Source organism: Bubalus bubalis, chromosome 4, assembly GCF_019923935.1.
Source record: "Bubalus bubalis isolate 160015118507 breed Murrah chromosome 4, NDDB_SH_1, whole genome shotgun sequence".
Classification (NCBI taxonomy): domain Eukaryota; kingdom Metazoa; phylum Chordata; class Mammalia; order Artiodactyla; family Bovidae; genus Bubalus; species Bubalus bubalis.
In genome coordinates, this window is record NC_059160.1 from 100,941,518 (window position 1) to 100,967,751 (window position 26,234).

Below are 26,234 nucleotides of genomic sequence, written 5' to 3' on the forward strand. Positions count from 1 at the left end.
ATTATAGAGGTATATACTTTCTAGGACTGTGTGTGCATCTCAGGGGAATATTCTGTATCCTAATAAAAAATTATGGCTAATCGCCATCAAACCCACAGCAACAGAGCACGTTGTGGTAGATGACAAGGTTATAGATGATGGGATAGCTGGAAGGGGAAGAGTGAGGATTGTGGTGCTGACCAGGAAAGGGAAGGCCTGGTTTCTGGTCCACTTAAGCTAACTGGTCAATGATTTCCTGTTTTGATTTTCATTGTCTAAAGTGTTTGGTGAACTAATTGCTACTTTGGGCAAACAACCATTTCTAGCTGGGAGGTGAGGACATTTGACTCCCCTTCTCCCAGTGGTTAGACCCAGGGTCTACCTATAAGCCAAGCAGATCATCTCTCTCCATTGAAATAGAAGCACCTGGCAGGCAAACACTTTGCCTGCCTAGTTTACCAGTGCCTGGTACAGGATATTAGAGAATACATTCTGTATGTATATGGAGTAAGTCCTTGACAGGCGCTTGTTGAATGAAAGAACAGACAGAGGTTTTTCCTCATTAGGCTGCTGGAGCGGCTTCTGCAGCAAAAACAAACAAGAGGAGGAGGAGGAGAAGGGGGAGTGGGGGAACGAAGAGAAAGGACAGAAGGGGAAGAAGTGGGTGGAGGAAGAGTGGAGGAGGAGGCGGGGAAGGAAAGAAGAGGAGGAGGGAAGTTCCAGCAAGTTGAGGAGGGCTCTGGTCAACGTTTCCAAAAGTTCATCTTCTCTGCACTCCTTCCCTGGCTCCCTCTTGCTTCCTAAGCTCCATCAGGAGAAGGCTGGTCATTGCTGATTTAGGATACTTTTCAAACCAAAGCTAAAAAAACTTCAAAAGAGTGTGACATCTTAGGGATATCAAATGCCATGACCAGGAGATGCTGCTTACAGGAAAGTAAAATACAGTCTGTCTCTTTCTCAGTGGCTGTCATGCAGAAACAGTGGTTCCGGCTGACTTTAAAATTGCTGCCTAAATGAAGGAATGATGATCTTCTGGGAAATGTAGGCTCCTAATGGAGGGTTGTGGTTTGAAAAGTTTCCCACGCAGTGATTTTTTAAATGCCTATTGACCTCTCTGCAGTGGCTGCTTTTCCATCATAATCTGTTACATAATTACTGAGCAATTTCCAGGCTGCTTCTTACAAAACTGATTTAAACTTAGCCACCTAGACCAGCATCACTGAACTTTTTCTAGAATCTGTGGGGCTGATTAGAATTGCATTGACAGAGCTAGAGAATCTTGTGATTTCAACCAAATGAACCCCTGGGAAATTGGTTCAAGGGCTCCATTTCCTTCCTAGGCTTGCAAGTGATGCTGTAAAGCCAACAATTGTGATTTGACTGGCTTGAGAAAAATTAAGTTTGGTGCCTGAGTAAATGTTTGATTCCAAGTGACTCTCTCCACCTCCCAAATACTGCCCTTCCAGCATTGCATATTGAAACATGCAGTATCTGAGAATCGATTTTGGTCCAAATTCTGTGATGAAAATAAGAGAAGCAGAGTCCGGGTATCTTAAGCAAAGAAATGAATGTATTGGAAGGATACAAAAGAGCTCACGGAACAGAAGGAGAAGCCAGGAATCCACTTTATCAAAGTACGAGAGAAGCTGTAGGAATTCAAGTGGCAGGAATACAATTCCCTTTGGCCCTTGCTACCAGAGTAAGTGACTTAGAACCATTCTCAGCTTTTGCGTCACTTGTCTCCATACTAAAATTCCAGCTCAAGAGCATCTGGGAGACCTAGTTTCAGCTACATACGTGCTCTCCGTTTGGTCAAGATAGGGGAAGGCACCGTGATGGAAAAACGTTTCTCCTACAGGGAAAAAGGGATTCTCCAGAGAAAAATCAAGGCTCTCTCTCCTCAGGCTGTGGCGGCACGTGTCTGCCCCACTGCAGGGTAGAACATGGTGTGTATTTTTAACTCACCAGCCTCCAGTTCTACGCCATATCTTCCTTCTCCTCCAAACCATGTGTTAGCACACTAGGACAGCACACACCCGTCCCTGCAGGAACAGTCTGGGATGTGTGAGCAGCCTAGAATTTTGGAGAAGGAGAAAAATGAGTTAAAGGAATGATGTGGGAGAGCGGAGGTGTGTGTATCATGCTCTTCTTCTGAGCTGTTGATTTCTGTTCTCCTCAGGTCAACACATTTTTTATTTAATTTGAGAGAAACTTGAATTATACTTCTATGGCAATACCTTCAAATCTGCTATCTGTGATTTCTTTTTTTTAACATGTGAAGAGAAAACAAAGAGTAATATCCAAGATGTTCTTTAAATTTCTTTTTCTAGAACTGACCTCTCTAAAATTTATTACATCATACAATTAATTATAACATGCACCATTAATTTAAAATATTCTTTTATTGATGAGATAGACAATGACAAAAACTGAGGGTGCCACAGAAGTGGGAAAGTTGTTGGGCAGATTCAGCACCCTCACTTCCAGCTGCTCCAAAGCAGCTTGCTCGTTTGATGGTCCAGTCCTTGATGTATCTTGCTCAAGGGTTTCCATGAAAATGACCTCTCAGGTGAAACTTCCTAAAAATCTATAATGCACCCAGGATTTCATCCCAGTGCATCCTGGAGTGGAGCAAAACAACACCTCCTAGAGAAGAAAATATCTTCCAGTGTCACACATGTGTAGGCCTTAGTTTGAAGAATACGTATCTAATTCTGTTGCTGCTTCAGAAAATATAAAGACTTGTATCTCTCTTAAACCTATTTGTTACTTCTTTTAAAACTTTGGTATGTTTTATACAGTTCGGCAAAAAGTTAACCCTTGACTTTGATTCATGTTAGAGCAAATCAGTACGTTCATTCCACTTCTCTTTTCCCTTTCAGTTCCAATTACCTCCCCCAGCACTGCAAATTTCCCTCCCCTCTCAATGGCGACAAGTCCCCAACCCAGAATGGAGCTGATGTTTACCAGATATCTGTCACACGACAAACATGAATATATGTGTAATCCAAGATCCAGAGAGGTTTTAAAAAAAAAAAGTATTCAGGGTCACAAAGCTAGTAATTGTAAGTTCACATTGAAACCTCTATCTGTCTGATTTCAAAGCACATTCCTCCCATTGTGTTACGTCAAATAAGATAGTTGGCTATCAGCTCATCAAGAACTACTACACATTCCAGGAAAAAATGCATATTACAAGTTCCTAAGACCAAAATGACGCTAGAAAGTTGGCTAAATGGAGGCAGAAATATGTCAGATATGTTGTATCTGACATATAGTCTCATGGTTCTCTCCCTTTCCTGTTGGGGGTGCCCAGAGGGTGAGTGAGTGGATTGAGTACTCCTGAGCTCAGTGTTGAGCAGTTTAGGTCAGGGAAAAGGATGGCTAAAGGTTGGAGGACCATAAAGTCATTGTGAAAACTTATAAACCAGATGAAACAAAGCTTTCATTTAAGTGGACATTGATTCATTCTTTCATACAATGAGTATTTATGCTATGTGTCTTTGAGTGTCTATGAGAGGGCAGGCATGCAAAGATGAGTAAGACATGGCTCTTCCTTCAAGGAATTCAGTGTCTATTGAGGAAGAGAGAGAAGTTAACAAGCTGTCAGAGTGGAATGGGATAATACATATTTTCTCTGTCCTTAGATGCCCATTCTATAATCAACATATCACGGGCACACACTGGTTTTTGCTCGTTCATTACTCTCTCCAATCTGACTTTCTCTAGAAGGATTACATCTTCTCCACTGGAAAATCTGATGAGACTGTTAAATCTAGGGGTTTTCAACCCTCTGGGTACATGCGTCCTAAGTCGTGTCTGACTCTGTGTGACCCCATGTACTGTTTGTTGCCCACCAGGCTCCTCTGTCCAGGGGATTTCCCAGCCAAGAACACTGGAGTGGGTTGCCATGTCCTCCTCCAGGGGATCCTCCCGACCCAAGGATCGAACCCAGGTCTCTTTTGTCTCCCGCATTTCCAGGCAAGTTCTTTACCTTGTTCTTTGCCACCTGGGAAGACCCCACAACCCTCTACTCATCAACGAGTGGCTTCCTTACCCAAGCTGGAGCACTGTTTATTCCTTGGAATCAAAATCTTAAAGGAGGATAGAAAGGGAAAAAAAAAATCCCCAGAAATGACAGAAAATCATTCATTTGGATCAGGGCACTGACAATACTTGAGTGTTCCTAGACCCATCCCTGCCAGTTTCTATCAATTTAGGCATCTTCTGGACCCTCCAGAGAGCTGATAGAAATCCTCCTGATAAAGTCCCATTTATATATATATATATATATATATATAATTTTATTTATTTATGTTTGGCTACACTGGGTCTTTTTTGCTTTGCTTGGGCTTTCTCTAGTTGCAGCTGGCAGGGACTATGCATCATGCTGGTGTGTGGACTTATTGCGGTGGCGTCTCTTTCATTTCAGAGCACAGGCTCTATGCACGTGGCCTTCAGTGGGTTTGGCTCACAGGCTCTAGAGCGCAGGCTCAGAGGTTGTGACCCATGGGCTTAGTTGCTCCCCAGCATGTGGGATCTTTCCAGACCAGGGATTGAACCCATATCCCCTGTATTGGCAGGCAGATTCTTATACACTGTGCCACCAGGAAAGTCCAGGTCGCATTGTTAAACAGTGAAAAGACAAAATCCCCTGGGTATGATATGGGTTGTCTGGGACGAGACTGAGAGCAGGAGGACCAGTTAGGAGACTATTGTAGCGATCTAGGTGAGACATGGTGAGAGACTGAACTCATCGAGTAGAGAGTCAAAGAAGGAAAGATGAATTCTAGAATCGAAAGAGATAGAGCTAGCTAGACTTGATGACCACCATGCAGAAATAAGAAGAGTCACAAGAATTGTTTTTCCATGAAACCATGTAGGGCAGCTCACGTCAACTCCTTTCTGTTGGTCTAGAGGGTATGCTCTAACCTGGCCTTGGTTCTGGTGGTGCTTTCTTACCTGTGAAGGCTGCCTCTTCACCCCCCTCTACCCTCCTAGTCCTGGGATGAACACATCACTTCCTCCTGAAAAATCATCTCCATTATCCAGTTGGCAGGGACATCAAATTCCTCCTTTCGCCTTGCCTCCTAAGCCCCTAGGGTACGTGTACAGTAGATTCTTGGAAATAGCTCTGGACAGCATGTCATTGTCCAACCTCAACAAGCACATTCTGATGACGAGTGGACGTCTCATGGATATTTGCTACATTTGTGATTCCATTTACATCCTCACCTACATGACCACAGCCCACGCAGTTCACACCACCTCAGCCCTCCTTCCCTATCGGGTTCCTGAGGTGTCCTGTGCCGTCAACTTTGCTACAGAGGAAAGGTGTTCAAGGAGTGGTGTGGTCATGTGGAAAGAATCCAGCAGCGCTGGGCAGAGGTGGACTTGGTGGACTATGCTCTTTCCCCTCAAAAGGAACACACAGGTCACAAGCAAACAGCAGCCTTTGTGAGTCAGTGCCCGCTCTGCCTGACTGTCCTTTGCACCAATCTTTTGAACCAATAAATACAGGAACACCCACAACTACCACCTCTTATCTGCAGGAAAATAAGCCAGTTAGGGAAGTTGTGCAAGACACTGAACAAACATCCACAAGAACCAAGCACTCCACCCTCCCTGGAAAGCCCTTCAACCCTGGATGTGGGCGCTCACTGTTGAGACGGAGAAGAAGAATTGACAATGGCTTTAGTTGGGTCTTTCTCTAGTTTCTCTTTTTTTTGGAGGATATCTTGGAACTTGAGGATCTTTTTTAAAAAAATAACACTTTAAGGAACATATTAGTGGCATTCAGAATATCACATTATTTCCTGGGTGATCTTCTGAGAAAATAAAAGCAAGATATTGGTGTGTTCTAGTGACTTTAGGAACCTCAGAATTTTCAGATCCATGCTATTAAATAACTCCCTTATTTAAGGCTGTCCAAGTAACTAATGGGCTGCAGACTCTCAGACTGTGAAGGAAATTTTGAAGGATGATAGAAGACAAAGAAACCAACATATCTCACTTACAGTTGATGCTCCCAGGCAGTTTTTTGCTGGGTGATTAGATTATTATTTGTGTTACAACTTGATCACCTGTATTTCATTTCAAATACATTTTCCTCAGTTTCTTTGCCAGCAAAGCACACTTGATAGAAATGCCTCAAAGTCAATTTCTACTGCTCCACTAGTTTTATGCATTTTAAATTTCAGGAAACAACAATTAGGATATTTTCAATGAAGAAAAGAGCTCCATTAAGCTGCCACAAATGTCAAAAGTTCCTGGCTATGCAAACACTTATGTAATTGTTCTGGAAACCCCATGCACCGGAGTAGACCTACAACACAAGGAATGATTCACTATTTCTATGCACATACTCTCTCTAAAATGTGCTCCAGTTTGTTTTCTTTTTCCCCTGAAGGGGGAAAGACAAAATATGGTACATCAAATCCAAAAGTTCTTTCTGTTATCTTTTGGAAGTACTGCCTCACATGAGAGCATTAGAAGACATTGCTGTTTTCATTAATGAAGCAGCCAGATGGGCTAGAATTAAAACAGGTTGAAACTCTGAAATCCTTCCTGAAAGACAAAATCACATAGAGAACGTGTGGGTTCTCAAGTTTCCAAATGGTCTGCATTTCCTCTTGTGACTTTATCCTCAAGTTTGTTTTTTAAAAGTTGTAGCTGGTAGCATATGACTGGTGTCTTATCTTCTGAGCAATGTTAAAGCACACACCATCAAACGTCAATGAGAACACACAGGCCTGGGCCCACAACACCAAGGCTCATATACTCCCAGAGCTTTTTAAAAAAATATTTATTTATTTGGCTATGTGGGGTCTCAGCTGTGGGTTGTGGGATTTTCACTGCATCAAGCATGATCTTTCGTTGTGGCTAACGGACTTTCTAGTTGCTCTGCAGCATGTGGGATCTTACTTCCCCAACTAGGGATCAAACCTGTGCCCCCTGCATTGCAAGGTGGATTCTTAACCACTGGACAACCAGGGAAGTCCCATCTCTGGGGGCTTTTAATGGATACCTTGTTACTGTTCAGCCACTAAGTCGTATCCATCTCTTTGTGATCCCATGAACTGCAGCATGCCAGGCTCCTCTGTCCTTCACTATCTCCTGGAGTTTGCTCAGATTCATGTCCATTGATGCTATCTAACCATCTCATCCTCTGTTGCCCCCTTCTTCTTTGGCCTTCAACCTTTCCCAGCATCATGGTCTTTTCCAGTGAGTTGGCTCTTCGTATCAGGTGGCCAAAGTATTGGAGCTTCAGCTTCAGCATCAGTCCTTCCAATGAATACTCAGGGTTTATTTCCTTTAGGATTGACTGGTTTGGTCTCCTTGCTCTCCAAAGTACTCTCAAGAGTCTTCTCTAAGTCCAAATGCTTGTGGGGAACTTGCTGAAGCATACTGCATAAGCTGTGTCCCCTACAGCATATGTTTGGTGCTACCAACACCACAGTAGAGCATTAGCAAGAGATGGAATGAAGTTTAGACATTCCATCAGTGGGGAACCAAACCAGGTCTGTTTATGTGAGGACTCTAGGGGCAGTTCTGTTGGGCAGTTGAAACAGATTGTAAATGGGAGTTCCTGTTTAGGCCGTGATGGGCTGGCCATATGGTGGTCATCAGAGATTTTCAACAAGAGGTCATCAGTCTGTACCCTACCTGAGAGGATGAAGAGTAGGAATCTGGCAGGCAATACCCATCGTGGATCAAGCTGCCACAGATGGAGATGAAACAGGAGTTCAGAACAGAACCTGGAGCCCAGCTGACCAGATACTGATTAGATAAACCTGGAGCCCAGCTGACCAGATACTGATTAGATGAACTGCTTACACTTCCTCTGACTAAGAGTAGACTTGTGTTCAACTCCTGGGGTAGGGCTGAGCTGCACATGAGTTTCCATGGCCTCAGACCAGGATTGAGCCTGAATTCAGGGAAAGACACCAGGCAGATGGCCAAGCACCACCCACACCAAAGTTCTCGTGGCTCTCAGCCCACTTTTTTTTTTTTTTTTTTTTTAACAATTTCATCCCTTTTCACAAGATGTTTTAATTACTTGAAATTCACAGGTCCTAACTCCTCAGGATCTAGTTCAAAAAGCGTCTCCTCTGTGAATCCCTTCTTCACTCCTGACACTTTCTACACCTTGTCTTATCCTGTTTTTCTTTACACATCTCTCCCTGAGTAGCCTTCAAGCTTCTTGCCAAATGAGCTTTGGCATCTCCTGAGCCCAGCACAGCCTAAGATCTGAACACATATTTGATGATAAATAAATGGATGGTGTAACTGAATGATTCAGTTCACTTAATGGGGTGAGCAAGTATTTATCAAATGGAAGCTGATCAATAAACAAGTTAACAAATGAATTGTTAACATTCCACATATTGACAAAGGATACAGAATGATAGCAGTAGATAACAGTTATGTACTGCTGACTGTCCTGGGTGCCTGTGTTTAGTCCATTACATAGATTATCTTATTTCATCTTCATAACAACTCAAGATGGAAGTGCTATTATGACACCCATTTTACAGGTGAAAAAATGGAGGCATCATGCTAGAGTCTTTAAGAAGTCAGTCTGATCTGAGATCTGTTCATTCTACTCAGCAATAGGATCACTCACTTCTCAGGCCTTTCACTTGCCACCGGGATGTGGTGACTGTTGGGGGTGGGAAAAGATGACATCAGGCCCTCCTTGTCTCTCTGCCTCTCTCTTCCTCCCTCTCCTGCAGTTTGATTGCTGGTTCCCCCATGATGACTGCCCCTTTCTCTCCTGATGAGGATAGGTTAGAGTGGTACTGAAAAAGGGCTTGCCTGGTGGCTCAGATTGTAAAGAATCCACCCGCAGTGCAGGAGACCCAGATCCAATCCCTCGGTTGGGAAGATCCCCTGGAGGAGGGCATGGCAACCCACTCCAGTCTTCTTGCCTGGAGAATCTCATGGACAGAGGAGCCTGAAGGGCACAGTCTATAGAGTTGCAAAGAGTTGGATACCATGAAGTGACTTAGTACGCGCACATGCATTACTGAAATAGTCTATAGAGTTCGTTCCTTTGAGTTCTTGACCTTGCTAGCATCAAGGTGTAGGTGTGGCAGAAGATGAAATGAAATAATAAGGCATTTCCCTAATCATCTGATATCTGTGTATCTACTTCCTTTTGAAGACCCCAGGAAGTACTTAACCTACATCATCCACTTCAGTCCTCACTCCAACCCCTGGAGGGAGGTATCCTTATCCCCCAACACACTTATGAGGCAACTGAGAGTCCCAGAGATTTCGCAATCTTGCCTAATGTCCCTGAAGCTGAACGAAGAGCCAGGATTGGAACGGAGGGCCATCTGCCTCCAAGAGACACAATTCAGGAACTGTCTACGAAGTCCTTTTTGAGCATGCTTAGCAACACGTAGCATGCTGTCACTAAAATACTTTGGTGGTGGGGACATGGCCATAATCATCTTCTCTGGCTATGGGTCAAGGTCTCCTTTAAAGCATGACTTTGATGGCAGCCTTTTGGTCTGCTTACTAAAGAAAGTCACAAAGATGTCATTCATTCATGTAAAGTCAGAGACAGAAGCCAGGTATGATGGTGTCTCCTCCCTCTACTGACTTCCCCCATCCTCTCCTCTTCTGCTCTTTAGCAGCTCAGTCACTCACAGTTTACATGCAGCTGTTTTCATTGACCTGCTCACGACGGATGACAAGTGGCTCTTACGGAACAGGGTACCAGTAGGAGAGAGGAGCCCGGAGCCCACGCCCACGCTGTTTGCTTTGTGAAATTCCAGACTGTTTAATCTGCTCTACCTCATCCTAAGAACTCCAGATTCCATTTTTCTTAATGACTTTCCCCTCTTTGAATGCCTACACAGTTATCTTTGAAGAAGGAGAAAAAGAATAGATGAATCATTTGCAGGAAACGGAGGGGAGAGAAGTGTGGTTGGAACAGCAGATGGCTGAGTGTGTGGGCATGTGGCTGCCTCCGTTGTTCTTTCCCTCCACCACCCTCTGGACACGAACCTTTGGGAGTCAGTGTACACTCATTTTGGGTGGGGGCTGTGCCCGATTTCAGATACTAACATGTAATTGCACATCTGCTCAGATTCCTCTCAGACATTGAAATTCCAGGGAGAGTGGGAAACTCAGGCTAGGTTCAGATTGAAATGTTGGTCCTCTCTTTGAAGTTTTGACATTAAACATTCTAATAAGGTGATAAACTCCTTTCAGTTAGTAGCAAGAGAATTTCTCGTGCGGTCTTCTTTCTCCTGTAGAATATGAAGTCAGGACGTGAGTTTTCTTTCCGTGCCACAGGGCAAGCTCTCTAACCCGGGAAGGGGTTGGCAGATGTATACAGGGAAGCCAGAGGAGACAGACTACCTATAGATAGAAATCTGCATTAAGCAGGAAAACACAATTGTTCTTGATGGGGCTTTTGGCGGGGGCCAGGGGTGCAGAAAGGACATAAAGACACTACGGTTGTAGGGACAAGTGTCCATGTATTGCTCTCCAAAGGTAGCTTTTTGCTATATATATGGAGATGATACCAAAGATGGTCTGTTCACTTGGATAACTGAAATAAGTTTCCAGAATCCTGAGAATCCAAGAGAACATACATTTTTGGAAAAGCTTGACTTTTTTTTCCCAGAAGGTTTCATGTAGACCCTCCTGTTACTTCTAAGTAAATTTCCAAATGTAATCTGGATGTCACATTAGGATAAGTAATTGTGGCTATTTTATTTTTAGATTACGAAACTCATTCCATCAATAAACTCTTCCACTGATTTTTCCCCCCACTTCCATCATCACCATCTGCCCTCCCACCTCTAGCTGCACAGGACGGGACTCTGGTGTGAGCACGTGAATGAATGTGCAGAGAGGTAAGAGCTTGTTCGTTTTTAGTGCAATAGGATTTTTGGTAAAATACATGTCTAGAAGCTGAGGTATGTTTCTTAATGTGTGAGCATGCCTACTTATTCGTTAAGCCACATCTGACTTTTTGCAACCCCACAGTCTGTAGCCCATCAGGCTCCTCTGTCCATGGTCTTTCCCAGGCAAGAATACTGGAGTGGGTTGCCATTCCCTTCTCCAGGGGGTCTTCCCAACCTAGGGATTGAACCCAAGTCTCCTGCATTGACAGGTGGGTTCTTTACCACTGAGCCACCAGGGAAGCCCATGTTTCTTAACACAAATTATTATATACCACTCGGAAACAAAGAACTGTGGTAAAATGCATTTTTTTAAAATTAATGAACACTCCTTCAGAATCAACTTTAATCATAAAAGTCATCTGATCAAGAATGAGTAAACTCAGTCCAGAAATCAATCTAAATGATCATAAAAAAAATCTGTCATCATAAATCTAGTAAATAATAGAATTTTCACCTTCATTATGATGTGATGAGTTGTTTATCTGAAAGTCCTTCATATTAACCTTCACAAAAGCACTAATTCTTGGATCCCCAAAAGCTTTAAAATAACTCTTCATAATTTATAAACATGGCCATACCAGACTAATTTGTGTGGTTCTTGGGATGTCCCACCCAGCTTCACCTGACCCCCAGCCCCAGCATGGTCCTGAATGGACAGCCTCCTGGGGCTGGAGGGGGTGGGGGATTGGGGTGGGGATCTGGTGGAATCACAGCTCACCTGCCATAACAGGAACCTCATCAGTGGTTCCTGGCCCAGGTCGGACCTGACAAAACTCATACCCAGGGAAGGCTGCTGCCCTCCCGTCTCTTCCAGGCAGCTTGCTAAGATGTGGAATCCGGCTTCCCTAATGGCTCCCTGAAATGGCTGAGTAACAACCCAGATGTGCAGGGGACTAAAACTTTGAATCAAGGAACTAGAGGCCGAGAAGATAAATCCTTCTTCCTTTCTCCACCCCCACCTCTATCTGATGGATTGTTTCAAGGTGACTTGCAGGATGAGCAACTGGCTCGTAATTCTTCATGACTTTATGGCCAGTCCCCAACACGCCTGCCTAGTAACTGCATTCCTTTCTCCCCTGTCTCATCTCTGTGTCTCACTTTTGCAGCCCTGGGATTGCAGGGGCCGTCATAGCAATCTCTGCCATAGGTTTTATTCTCTAGGGAATTTGGCTAATGATTAAAAAAAAAAAAAAAACCCACACATCATATCTTCAGTCTAGCCTCCTACCTACAGTCTATTTTCTTTTTAATAAGAATGAACAGAGATCTAAAGTTTATATCAAGGTTAACTAGAGCTGCTCCAGTGAAGTGCCTCTGGGTGGAGAATATGTTCTCTAAATCTAACTTCTCTGTAAGTGGGTTTCATCTCACCACAGGATGCTTGGATACTAGCCGTTCTTTTCTCAAACTGATTGCTTCTATACAGCCTGGTTGGAGGGAGCATCTGCCAACCCCTCCCCGGGTTAGAAAGCTTGCACTGTGGCTCAGAAAGAACAACCCAGAAACAGTTTCGCTTACATATAGCCTGGTATTTACAAACCTATCTCCAGATCTCTATTGTATTTGATGCCACGCTCCGTCTTCCTTGTATCCTTCCCTTCCCTTTCACTCTCAGCAAATTCCTGATATGTACATACAGTAAATCTGTTTCAAAGGAAAAATCAAAATCTTTTTGATTCAGGACATTCTGTTTTGGGTAAAATATGTATCTTTTAATTGACAGTTTGAGAATATCAGACACCAAGAGCAATGTGATATTTGAAGATTGTAAACAAGACACTTTAAACCATACCCAGAATGAGAAAGTGAAAAATATTTCAGTTCCATATTTAATGAATCAGATAGTATCTTCTTATGGAGAGAAAGGGGGTGAGGATAAAGGCACTTAGATTTTTAGTGCTACTGAAAAGTAGAGTCTATGAATGTTGGAAGAGAGTATTAAGGCTGTTATTTTAATGAGTTAAAATTCTTCAGAAGGTTTGCATTGATAATAATATCTGAGGCTGAATTTAAGACAAACACTCTTCTGGGATTAAAACAAAAGAAACAAAAATTGGGACTCTTGGATCCTGAGCAAGCCTGAGGAATGAGAAAAGCATTCATTATAAGATGGCATTTAGAATGAGATGGAAAGAAAAAGTCAGGTATCAGTGAGTTATATATCAAAGTGTGTTCAGGGGTTATTAAAGGCCTCTACATTATTTTTTTTAATTTGAAGCTAATGATTGAGTTATGGTATTTTAAGTTCAGTGGCTACTATCAACTTAATATTATGGTTGAAAAATAAGGTATAAAAGTAAAATAGGATTTTTATTTTATTTACCAATCCCCCCCCCCCAAAAAAAAAGCAGGACAGAATATGAGTAGATAGTTCAAAGACAAAGAAATTCAAGCAGCCTTTAAACATGTGCCAAGATGCTTGATCTGACTCTTAGTAAGAGAAATGGAAGTTAAAGTTGCCATGAGATACAAAGATTCATCTGTCAGATTGGCAATAGCTTGGACAGCACAGTGTGTCAGCTAAGGTACGAAAAAATACATTAGTGGTAAGAATGCAAACTATACAGTCTCAGAAAGGGGCATTTGGGTGACAAGAAGCAAAATTATATACTTGCATACTCTAACCAAGCAATTCCACATGTAACAATGTATCCCACAAACATACTCATACACAAAGTGGATAAGTGAATAAAAGCGTACTCACTGCAGTCATTGCTTGCACTGGTAAAAAAGATAATGAGGAACCACCATGCCCACTGACAGGAAGATTTCACAAATAAACCATGCTGTGCTCACACAACGGAAAACTATTTGTGTGTGCTAAGAATTGATGCTTTTGAACTGTAGTGTTGGAGAAGACTCTTGAGAGTCCCTTGGACTGCAAGGAGATCCAACCAGTCCATTCTGAAGGAGATCAGCCCTGGGATTTCTTTGGAAGGAATGATGCTAAAGCTGAAACTCCAGTACTTCTTCGGCCACCTCATGCGAAGAGTTGACTCATTGGAAAAGACTCTGATGCTGGGAGGGATTGGGAGCAGGAGGAGAAGGGGACGAGAGAGGATGAGATGGCTGGATGGCATCCCTGACTCGATGGACGTGAGTCTCAGTGAACTCCGGGAATTGGTGATGGACAGGGAGGCCTGTCCATCCACCGTGCTGCGATTCATGGGGTCGCAAAGAGTCGGACATGACTGAGTGACTGAACTGAACTGAACTGAAGTCACTTCAGTCCTGTCCGACTCTTTGTGACTCCATGGACTGTAGCCCGCCAGGCTTCTCTGTCCATGGGCTTCTCCAGGCAAGAATACTGGAGTGGGTTGCCATGCCTTCCTCCAGGGGATCTTCACAACCCAGAGATCAAACCCACATCTTTTATGTCTACCTCCACTGGCAGGCAGGTTCTTTACCGCTAGCAGCACCTGGGGAGCCCATGGAATACTATATAGCAACTAAAAAGAATGAGGAAGCTCTATGTTTTCTGATGTGAGCCCATTTCCAAAATGTGTTCAGTGAAAAATCAAATTGCACTCCTGTATGTTTAGTCTGCACTGTTGTGTAATGATAACATCAGCAATAGTAAATGTGTATGTTTGTATACGTATAGTCTCTCTGTTCGGGAGCATGCACCAGACTAGTTAACAATTATTGTCTCTAGGGAAAGGATCTAGGTGTCTAGGAGAGGCTTACTTTAACTCTCTACCACTTCTTTCCTTTTGAATTTTGTTCCATGCATGAGTATTATCTGTGCTGTGACTTAGGCGCTCAGTCGTGCCCGACTCGTTGTGACCCCATGGACTGCAGCCCGCCAGGCTCCTCTGTCCATGGAGATTCTCTAGGCAAGAATACCAGAGTGGGTTGCCATGCTCTCCTTCAGGGGATCTTCCCAACTCAGGGATTGAACCGAGATCTCCCACATTGCAGACGGATTCTTTACCGTCTGAGCCACCAGGGAAGTCTGAGTATTATCTATCCAAATATGTCACTAATATTAATTTTTTTAAGAGGAGGAAAAATTGTATATGTAGACATTTGAAAGGGAGTTTTCATCTAATTCACGAGAAAACTCTATTCTGTTGTTCCAAGTCAACTGGAAGCAACATACACATTATTTTTTCATTTATTTTAAAATAAGCTTTATTTATTTAAAATAAACTTTATTAAGGGCAATTTTCCATTTAGGGCAAAACTGAGCAGGAGGTTTCCCATACACTCACATGCGCAGCCGCCCCCATTACCAACATCCCCCACCAGAGTGATCCATTTGTTATAAGCCATGAACCCATAATGAGATGTCATTATCGCCAGAAGTCCACAAATTAAATAAGGATTCACTCTCAGTTCGGTACATTCTATGAATTTTAACAAATATATACTGATACATAACCAGCATTTTAATACTGTTCAAAATAGTTTCACTGCCTTAACTATCCTCTGTACTCCACCAATTCACCCCTCTCTCCCTACAACCTCTAGCAATCACTGATTTTTTTCCTGTCTCAGTAGTTTTGTCTTTTCAAGAGTGTCATATAGTGAGAATCATGCAGTGTGTAGCCTTTTTCAGATGTGCTTATTTCATTTAGCAACATGCATTTAATTTCCTTCCATGTTTTTTCATATCTTGATAACTCATATTGTGATATTTAAACTGCCCTTAAAATAAGACCTCATTTGTGCAAGCTTTAAAAAGTTAAGTTATTCTTCTGTAATTTGTAATCTCCCAATTGCTTGGTGATGAATTTTGCCATTAAGTTTTCCAAGAAATGCATGGTAAGAGAGAACAAATTAAACAGAATAATTTACTGTACCAGAGCAAATATTTCCATTTTGGAGAACTAATCACTTCTTCCTTATGTAAGTGTACTTTAGAAAGTACTGTATGTTATCTTATTATGCCTTCCTGCCATGTCTTCTTATTCCATCATTCTATAATCACTTAGTTTTCATACATAAAATGAAGATTTTTGCAGTTCCTCACTGTAAGCCTAAATCTTCCCATCCCGTGTTGGCAGGACTCTGTCACCGCCACCACCATCCTTATGGATCTTGAACTTGATACTAAGACCACACTGAGGCTACCTCTGCAACAGTCTCTCTTAGATCATGGTCCCAGCTGTAACCTACTTGCGGGGAGTGTCCCCACGTGATTTATTCTTCTACCCCTCAGAAGACCTTGCCCCAACTCATCAGAGATACCGAGCATGAATTCTCTGAAAGGTAGAAAACAGTCATTTTGACAAAGCATAAAACATTTTCAATCTGTGCTGCATTCTGCAACAGATACTGATGATATTTTTCCAAAAAGAGGAGAGAAGTCTGCTATGGTTCAGGGCAGTGAAATGGACATCTCGTTGTCAGAGAGACTCTGGGAGCAGGTGGAAAAGGCACGGCCAGGTGTCCTCTGCTACCCCAAACACAAGAATACCTGAAAGCAATATGCCCAATTCTCCACTTAAATAACCGTGTTTAGCTCTGTCTACAGATAAGGGGCGCCGCTCCACCTCCATTGCAGCAATAGGACTAATCCCTTACAATTTTGTTTCTAATGAAAAATATGAGGGACAGAAGCCGTATTCATTTATTTATTAACAAAACTTCACTTTAAGGAACAGTGTTTGTAATCCCACTTGTTGCATGTATTAGAAACACCACTTCTTGAGTAGTGGAACTTCTTTAGAAGCTTAGCTAGGATGCTTTTACTCCACTTTCAACTTTTCTGCAGGTCTGAAATTTTCATAATAAAAAGTTAGAGGCAAAAGGCAATTTCCCTCCTGGAGAGAAATGACATCACTGGCATTTAGAAGAACGTTCCCCCCTCCTTTCCTGGCTACAATTACAAGCATCTCTCAGTACCTCCCGGTGTGAGGTAAGATAAGGATTTTGTCATCTTCTATTAATAGGGAAGGATTTTGAGTCGCAGAAGGGCGAAGTGATTTTTCTAGCCTCAGAAATAAGAAGAATAAAACGAAGCAAGATGATTAGTTCATTATTTTAGGAACAGAACTATTGTGGTGAAGAGCATCATTTTCTTCAACAATTGCAATTGCTTCCTAATTGGTTTTCCTGCCCCCAGTTTCTCTCTGTCCTCCAGTCTACTCACTCCTTTTGTTAACAGAACCATATTCTGAAATCACGTCACACATATAAATATCTGTGATGACTTCTCACTGCCTAAATAAAAATTCCAAACTCCTTAGCAGGATATCCAAAGCCCAGGTCCACCTGGCCTTAAACTCCCTTTCCTCTTTCTTTGCCTCTGTGCCCTTTATAGGGCTTCCCACGTGGCTCAGTGAGTAAAGAATCCGCCTGCAATGCAGGAGACGCGGGTTCGATTTCTGGGTCGGGAAGACCCCTGTAGAAGGGGTAGGTTACCCAGTCCGGTATACTGGGGCTTCCCTGGTGGCTCAGATGGTAAAGAATCCAGCTGCAATGCAGGAGACCTGGGTTCGATCCCTGGGTTGGGAAGATCCCCTGAAGAAGAGAAAGGCTACCCACTCCAGTATTCTTGCCTGGAGAATCCCATGGACAGAGCCTGGTGGGCTACAGCCCATAGAGTCGCAAAGAGTGGGACATGACTGAGCGACTGAACATGCACGCCCTCTCTAACTGCTCACCTGCTCTCCAGTTCTCATGCACAGCTGTCCTTGCCTCCAAACCTTCGTTCATGCCACCTGGCTCTTACCCAGAGTGCCTTTCTTTCTCTATCCCCCTGGGACCATGGAGAGAGGGGCATCTGCTAACAATGACACATCGCAAGTGCCACCAATGTCAGTAACAGAAATAATTTTTTAACCTTTTTTACGCAAATTAAAAAAAAAACCTCACAGGTCACTGAGTCTAACTAGAGAATGTCACAGCTAATTCTTCATCTTTACAGCATTAGAGTACTACAGGAGCTATACTGAATTACCTAAAGGAAATTACCATATAGACACTCTAACAAAAGGGCAGAGAAATCCCCATTATAAAGGCTTTGTCCCTGGGAAACTGGTCAGGCCAGCGGGGTGGATTAAGGGAGGCGGGGAGGGGAGGGCACGGCCAAGCAAGGGTTTAGACTTTTGAAAAGAATCTAAAATTTCTGATGGCTCCAGAAAAACTTGACAGACTTCACACACACACACACACACACACACACACACACAAAGCACATTCGTCAGACATTTAATAAAAATAACTTTGAAATCACGCACGTGCAAAAATTACTATAGCAAATGTGCTGAGCAGGTGGCCCGTTTACTTAAGGCGAGGTGCGCTTCTACCATGCGGCCTTCAGCAAAAGCACCCTTCACCCACAAATGGAAGACTCCTCCCATTCATGGGAGAGTGGCTCTCATACTCAGTTCTGACTCAGCTCCTTCTCCCTCTACCTGAAAAGCTCCTGCCAGGCGAGACATCAAAGGAAGGAAGGAACTTCCCAGAGGAGACTTCTTGGATGCAGGAGGCCTTAAAACCTTCAGGATCAGCGACAACAAACCCAGATCACGGAGGATGGCTGCATTGCTTCGGCCAGTAGATTTCCAATTTGCCTCCTTTAGATTGTGCAGGGAGATGCCAAGGCAGCGCAGTGGTAAAGAATCTCTACGCAGATTCGATCCCTGGGTCAGGAAGATCCCCTGGAGAAGGAAATGGCAGCCCACTACAGTATTCTGGCCTGGCAAATCCCATGGACAGAGGAGTCTGGCAGGCTCCAGCCCATGGGGTTGCAAAGAGTTGGACACGGCTTAGTGAGTGAAGAACAAGACTGTGCAGACAATGGGAATGGCTGTGAGCCATCAGAGATGGAGGGGAAGAATGCCTGCTGCAATCCCAGACTGCTGGGAAGTCCCTCTGAGACAACCAATGTCCCCAAGCTCCCCAATTTACTTATCCAGATCTCTAGGCACCTTGAAATCTAGGCTGCTTACAGTAGCCACTAAGAGGGGTGGTAAGGCAATGGGCTCTGTTCTTTAACATTTTTCTTTCAGAACCTTGCATGAATTTTTTTTTTCTTTCTATTCCTAAGAACAGAACTGACACTGTATTGTTTCTCATGATATGATCCCTTTTCAGAGAGGTCAATCAACATTTATTAAGAGCTGTATGTGCATGTGTGAATAATAAAAACAGGTAACTATCAATGAATTAGTATTGGTTCGGGACTATTCTAACCCCTTTACAAATATAACTCATTTATCACAATAGTCCTCTGATAAACTTCCCTCACTTCAGAGATAAGGAAACTGAAGTATAAGACAGTTATGTGATTTCCTTCAGAGTCACATGCTAGAAAGGTTTAGAATCCAAGTTGGTCTGACTCTAGAACTTCCAGTCTTGACCTGCAAGATCAAACTGAACAAAACCAGTAGACGCTGCTCTTTTATGACAGGTTGTATGAAGTCACTCTTATCAGGCAGGGAGAAAGGTGTACAAAAGAGGCTTTGAAGGGACTGAGGTATTTGAATTCCAGGGTAACGACCTGATATTTGAGGCCAGCCCTCCCCACTATAAAACTGTGATAACAGTATTCCTGCTATGCAGAATTACCCCGGTAGTTAGACTGAACATGTACAAAGCTTGATGTAGACTCAATTGTAGCTTTATGTTGTTGTTTTCATGGACTATCCAAATACAACTTTTGTAATTAGCTCACCGAATGGCCCAAAGCAGGACTGGAGCAGACTGGAGATTGGAGGCCTCTGGAGTTCCACTGATACATTCTTGGGGAATCAGTGAGTTCTTACGTGTGATCAACGGAGCTAAAGCAGTCCTTGCGTTGTGGACACACAGCCGTTTCCATTGACTGCTGGCAAAAACAGGCTGGCAGGAAATAGTACCTACTTAGAAAAATAATTAGTTCTCTTATACAACAGCTACTTGTACTGCTCACACCTGCATAAATAAAGGAACGCAAGATGAGGAAAAAAGTCTCCCGGGGAAATATGGCCCACATAAGGAGGTGCAAGGCAAATGTTCTTCATGTAGATGCAGCAAGGCCAGTGTGCAGGGTCCTTCACACATGAGGTCCCATGACTAGGCCAGGGAAGGTTCTGGAAAGATGAATACATATAGGCCCTCATCTCTCCCGAAGGCCTAATTTCTCACCAAAGATCCTTGCCGAGGCTTTGGAAATAGTACAAGGGGAAGCAAAGTGCCGTTGTTGCTTTCCCAAAACAAAACAAAACAAAAAAGAAAACTGAAAAGAAACCAACAGAAAATGAACTTGGCTGTACTGCTGACGTAGAGATGCCAACTCCTGATGATTTCAAACATACATATTTACATGCGCTTTTACATTTCCTACTTTGTGAAAATAAAGGGTAAGTGGAAGGGCTTCCATGGTGATCCAGTGGTTAAGACTCAGTGCTTCGACTGTGGAGGGCACAAGTTCAATCCCTGCTCTGGGAATTAAGATCCTACATGCTATGCGACACAGGGGGGCCCCCCTCAAAAAATTGATAAAGGATGAGAGGGAAAAATCAACGAATGTTTTCCCCTTGGAAGGAAAAGGACAAAAGCATCTGAAGGAAGAAATCAACACTGCTGGCTTTACGTGAACTTCCTTACTAGAAACTAATTTCCAAAGTTAGGTTCAAGTTTACAAAGTTATGTTCAAAGACATGTTCAATATTCTTGATATCATCTCTGTGGGATCCACAAAGTACATTAATGGGCATTCCATTAGATGATGGGAAACAGAAACAGGCGAAAGATGATAAAGACCTAAGGTTTAGAAGCTTTGCCCGATTGGGGTCAAGGTCTGAACTTCACAGGAATTCCTATCTTCCTTCAGGCTGTATCATTCCGGCAAGGTGAGGAAGCGCCATCTTTTACGGGAAAGCTCCGTCTGCCCCCTCCACGTGACTGTGGCCGTGACTCTGGAACTCGAGCTGTTTGTCAGTCACCATCTAAGCTCTCCCGCCTTTCCCTTCAGTGCTGCATTGTTTGGGGAAATTGTTAACCTGCCTTCAGTAAGATCCTGCAGACCCTTGAATAAGCTCCCTGCTGCTGACCCCTAGGGCAAGCTGCACGAAACTGCCACACTGGAAGTGGTAAGCTGGCAAACCCGGATTTGCAGTCATGGTATTTTAATTTGGCGCTCATATTTGAAACTCCCTTTGGTTTTCTCCATGCACAGCCCATCATTGTATATTACCTGGGTTTCCTATCGTCAGAGATTTGGGCCTCTTGTACAGTTCCTGCTGTTCTGACATAAGTTGCTGTCTTTTTGAGGCACCTGTCAGGAAAGCTCAGCATACGTCTGTGAACCTCCTGTGTGTGTGCTCAGTAACATCCAACTCTTTGCGACCTCATGGACTGCAGCCCGCCAGGCTCCTCTGTCCATGGGATTTCCCAGGCAAGACTACTGGAGTGGGTTTCCATTTCCTCCTCCAGGGGATCCTCCCAGACCAGGAATTGAACCCATGTCTCCTGCATTGGCCAAGCAGGTTCTTTACCACTCTGCCACCTGGGAAGCCCTTGTGAACCCATATGCCCTTTCTTTATTTACAGTCAGATTATTTCAAACATATTTTTCAAATGCAGTTAAATTCTGTTCTGAGGTTTAGCTGTCCTGAAAGTCACCGACTGTCACTTAAAAAAAAAAAATTATTGGAGTATAATTGATTTATAATGGTGCGTTAATTTCAGATATATAGCAAAGTGAATTAGTTATACATATACATATATCCACTCTTTTCAGATTCTTTTCCCAAAAAATCATTAGCGTATTGAGGACAGTTTCCTGTGCTATAAAGCAGGTTCTTATTAGTTATATATTTTATATATCGTGGTGTGTATATGTCAATCCCAATTTCCCAATTTATCCCTCCCCTCCCCTTTCCTCACGGTAAGTTTGTTTTCTACAACCGTGACTCTAGTTCTGCTTTGTAAATAAATTCATTTGTACCCATTTTTTGTTTTTTTTTAGATTCCACAAATAAGCACTATGATATGATATTTGTCTTTCTCTGTCTGACTTCACTCGACTGTCACTTTGAGGGCCTCCCCAGGACCTCTAAAAATACCGAATCCTGGATATGCCAGAAGGCTCCATTTTAAGTTTGATCTTCCAAAACACGCTCTCCATATTAGGTGAAAATCTGTTTAACTATTTTCACATGATGTGTTAATAAATGTCACTGTATTCACAGAGATTACTCCAAGAAGATTAAAGGTCGTACCAACCCTTTTAGGTCTCATAAATCACAAGTGTTCTCAAATGCAGGAAAATTCCTGCCTAGTTGGAATGCTTCTCCAATAACCAAGCAAACGTTTATAGCCACAAGATTTTAAGGAACTTCCCAGGAGGAAATACGAGGAAGAATTCAGCACAGGTGCTCGTTGCATGCACAAACACACACGCAGAGGGACAGCAGGATCTATGAAACTGTTTCTGTGCCCTTGTGAAAATGGATCAGAGATGACTGGCCATATTCTGCAACCTTCAAACACAGTCTTCTATATGTGACTGATACCCTAAGCAGGGAACTGAGGCCTCCGGAAGTAAAGAAGCCTGTGATTCTCACAGTCACTGGAATTCTCCTAAGAGAGCTTTTCCTGGGAGCCCTGGCAACAGGGCCAGAATGAGATTCAAAGCAGGATAATCAGCAACAGCCAGTCAGCTTTATGCAGAAATGTAGCAGTGATTTTAAAAAGCATCATCCACTGAGTACCTACTTTGTGCCTTTTGTATCATCTTGGCTGTCCCTAACCCTCACAGTCGTTCGGGGCGGGCCTAACTATTCCCCATTTTACATACTGCTGAATTCCTTTCCTCGCCTTATTTTTCACTCTAGCACTTTCCCTTTTTAATATGCTGTATAATTATTTTGTTTATTGTCCTCACTAGAACGTGTGCTCCAGGAGGACAGGATTCTTACCTGTTTTACTCACGACTGCCTTCCTGGAATCCAGAGTAAATGAATAAATGGGTGAATGAATGAAGGGAGACCCAGAGTGGTTAAATGACTTTCCTCTGTCAAACTATTCCTTAGGAGACAGAGCTAAGATTTGAACTCAGGTCCTGGGTGCTACACCAACACACGTCAGTAATGGTGGCTGTGAGGATAAGCATCCAAGACATACGCGAAGAAAGCTAGACGGGCATTTATTGAATGGTTGACTGATGAAGAAAAAGAAAACCACCGGATGTAAAAGGAGCAGGAAGGAAATGAGCCTGACTTTTGATCCTTGACATCTGTGGGGAAGCAGCAACATAAAACATGAAGCCCAGAAATGCCTGGTGGCCAAAATTCAGTTCACAAGTGCAGACCTTGATTCTTTCAAACTTCAGGAGGAATAAGGAAGTGTGGTGGGCGCGGTCTCCACAGGCCTTCTAATACGGATACATGGTAATCCTTAAGGGTCTGTAAAGAGTCAGACCTCAAATCCCCACCCCACCATTTGCTACCCTCTGACCTCAGGCAAATTCCTTAATCTCTGTAAACAGGAATAATTTGCATGGGTTTTCTGAAGACTGCTGGAAATACTGTATGTAAACACACAAATTAAGACCATGCCCAGTGTGTGGCGGAGAAGGCAATGGCACAGAACTCCAGTACTCTTGCCTGGAAAATCCCATGGATGGAGGAGCCTGGTAGGCTGCAGTCCATGGGGTCGCTAAGAGTCGGACACGACTGAGCGACTTCACTTTCACTTTTCACTTTCATACATTGGAGAAGGAAATGGCAACCCACTCCAGTGTTCTTGCCTGGAGAATCCCAGGGACGGGGGAGCCTGGTGGGCTGCCGTCTATGGGGTTGCACAGAGTCGGACACGACTGAAGCGACTTAGCAGCAGCAGCAGCCAATGTGTGGTAAATGCCCATTACCCCTATTACTTCAATTATATCAGCACAGGGTACAGAGTGTTTAAGAGGGGAGCAGTAGGGAGAAGTTAGAAAGGCAGCTGGGTATATTTTGTATCTAACTGGTTTAAAGGATTTTGGTGCCGGTGTGTCACAGCACGTGCTTTTCTTGACATCTGAATCGCGATGGATTACACTGCTTAGCGCAGTTCCTCAGAGGATTTCTCCTGAGACTAGGGAATTCCAGGCGGGCTCTTAGGCCTCACACAGCATCGTTGGGATGGAAAGGACTGGGTCCATTCTGCAGGTTCCAAATTCAGAAAGATCAAAATAATACCAATGCTTAATGACACACCAACAACGTCTTAGGGCATCTCACTTTACCTTTTCAATCATCACAGAGATTCTATCAATTTCCTTATGCCAACGTGGAAGACTACAGCTTAAAAAGGTAGAGGATATAATCAACGTCGCACATTTAGGAAGGGGTGGGGACGGACCCCTTCAAACTCCGGCCGTCGCCACCCAGGGGCCCTTTCTTTCAAGTCACTTCAGTTCACTCAGTCGTCTCCGACTCTTTTCGACCCCATGGACTGCAGCACGCCAGGATTCCCAGTCCATTATCAACTCCTGGAGTTCGCTTTTTTTTTTTTTTTTACACCGCACTTTTTCGGACCCAGCGGTTAGAAAGCCATTCTATAAAATGTCTAGAGAGGAGCTGAAAGGTTCAGACGCATGGGCAAAGCTAAATGTTTCAAGTTTAAGTGTTGCGACCATCACCCCAAATTGATGCCTAGGCTCAGGTAACTGCACTTTTAAAATGGCTAAATGGAAATCAACTTCTCTCCCTGCCTTTACTGTTGGAGGGCTTGGGCTGAAAGATTTTGCACGTCTCAGTTCCGCTGCAGGGTATCCTGCCTCTCCGCTCCTGGCCTCCAGGTCCCATTAACAGAAAGGGACATCAGCAACAGGTGGGGGCGGGTCGGAGGCGTCACCTCCCGCGCAGGCCTCCTCCAGCTCGAACCGGATGGTATCCAGTGAAATATGCGAGTTCTGTTCCACTAGATGCCCAAAAAAGGCGCAGGGAGAGGACCGCTGCAACCCCCACCTTCTCCCAGCACGCTCCTCCAGGGGCGGCCCGACTGCAGCAAAGCTCCAAAATTGGCAACCTGGGCCTAGCAGCCGCCTTTTTTTTCTTCTTCTATTTTTTTAAAGCCTACATTCTCCAAACCAGGGAAGAGGCGGGTGACTAAAGATGCAAATTGGAGCGGGGGCGTCAGCAGGCAGGCCCGTGGGTGCAGGGCGTCTAGCTTGGGGAGACCCCGCGACCTCAGGTGCCCCCGGAGATATCCGCGGTGGGCGCAGAGCGCCGCGAGGGCGCTCGGAAAAGCCGCTCCCAGCCGAGCCGCTGCCTCCGCTTCCGCCTCCCCGGCGGCGGCGGCGGCGACGGGACAATGCGCGGCCTCTTTCCGCCCGGGGTTAGGGAGGGGCGGCCGGATTGGGGCCCGCGCCTTCCGGCCGCAACCCCCCACCTCCACCCCCTGCGCGCCGCGCCGGCCGCACACAGGTGGTTTTCCGCTCGGGAGCAGCAGGCTCGGGTACTTTCATATAACAATATGATTGTGCGCGCTGGGAATGTTCCTCCCCGCCGCCGCCGCCGCGGCCCCCACCCGCCACGCCTCTATCCCGCAGTCCGCCCCACCCCGTGGTACGCCGGCCGAGCGCGGCTCGCTGGTCTGGCCAGCACCTCCCCAATTACCTGCTGGCTATGCAGCGCGGCAGAGACGTTCCCCAGAATCCTCAGGTCGCCTCTGGAGCAGGGGACCCGGCACGCACTCCTCGCCCCACACCCGCCCCAGGCAGAACTGGAGCCCAAAGTCCCGCACTCGGCCCCCCACCGGTCCCCAGGGTCCCTAGACGCTCGGCGCCAGCTGAACTGGGCTGCGGAGGCGGCGGGTGCTCACGGGGAGCGCAACGCGCAGGAGGGGGCAGTGTTCTGCCAGTGCCCGGCGACTTGCAAGGGAGGGGGTTGCTGCCCCGGGAAGGAAGGGGCTGACCCGGCGCGGGTTGTCGGGGTGGCTCCGTTCTGACATGCCTCGGTCTACAGTAAACCAATCGGCGAGCCCCACTTGAGTCCCCGCAGCCTGCAGGCCTTGCGGGAGGACTTCCCCATGCTTTGCGGATGGTGGGGACAGCCGGCCCGGCTCCGCGTGCCCGGGTGCACCTCGTCCAGGCAGCCCCTCCAGGGAGGCTCCTGTGTCTGGAAGCTGAGCTCGCTGCTCAGAAATGATTAACGAGCACTACCACCCAGCGCGCAGTGGGTGACTGCGGGGACCGGGGAGGGGGTGCTTGGATCCCCGGAACAATGGCTTATAACGCCCCACGCCGCCCCAGAAATAAAAGCATCAGACTGCCCAACGACTTTGTTCCTGCAGTCTCCACTGGTTTTTAAAAAATTAAATAAAACGCCGTTTTTTAAAAAAAGGATTGCTTCCTATTATCTGGACTTCCAAGCATTTGATTGCTTGCTTAAAAAGGTTTCAACAAAA

At 44.7% G+C, this 26,234-nt stretch overlaps 1 long non-coding RNA gene across 4 annotated transcripts in view; it reads right to left on the bottom strand.

Annotated features, from left to right (window-relative positions):
• The window catches only part of LOC102393752, a 57,592-nt gene extending 31,684 nt beyond the window's left edge, over nt 1-25,908 (bottom strand). Inside the window, exons 1-3 of one of the 4 annotated variants that reach the window (XR_006550655.2) lie at nt 25,445-25,908; nt 19,531-19,714; nt 16,470-18,514 (exon numbers count right to left, since the gene is read on the bottom strand). This is a non-coding gene — a long non-coding RNA (uncharacterized LOC102393752). Of the gene's footprint in view, nt 1-16,469; nt 18,515-19,530; nt 21,735-25,444 lie in introns of those variants that run through there. The other 3 variants (XR_006550654.2, XR_006550656.2, XR_003108964.3) reach the window with 3 other exon arrangements.
• Nucleotides 25,909-26,234: the final 326 nt, after the last annotated feature.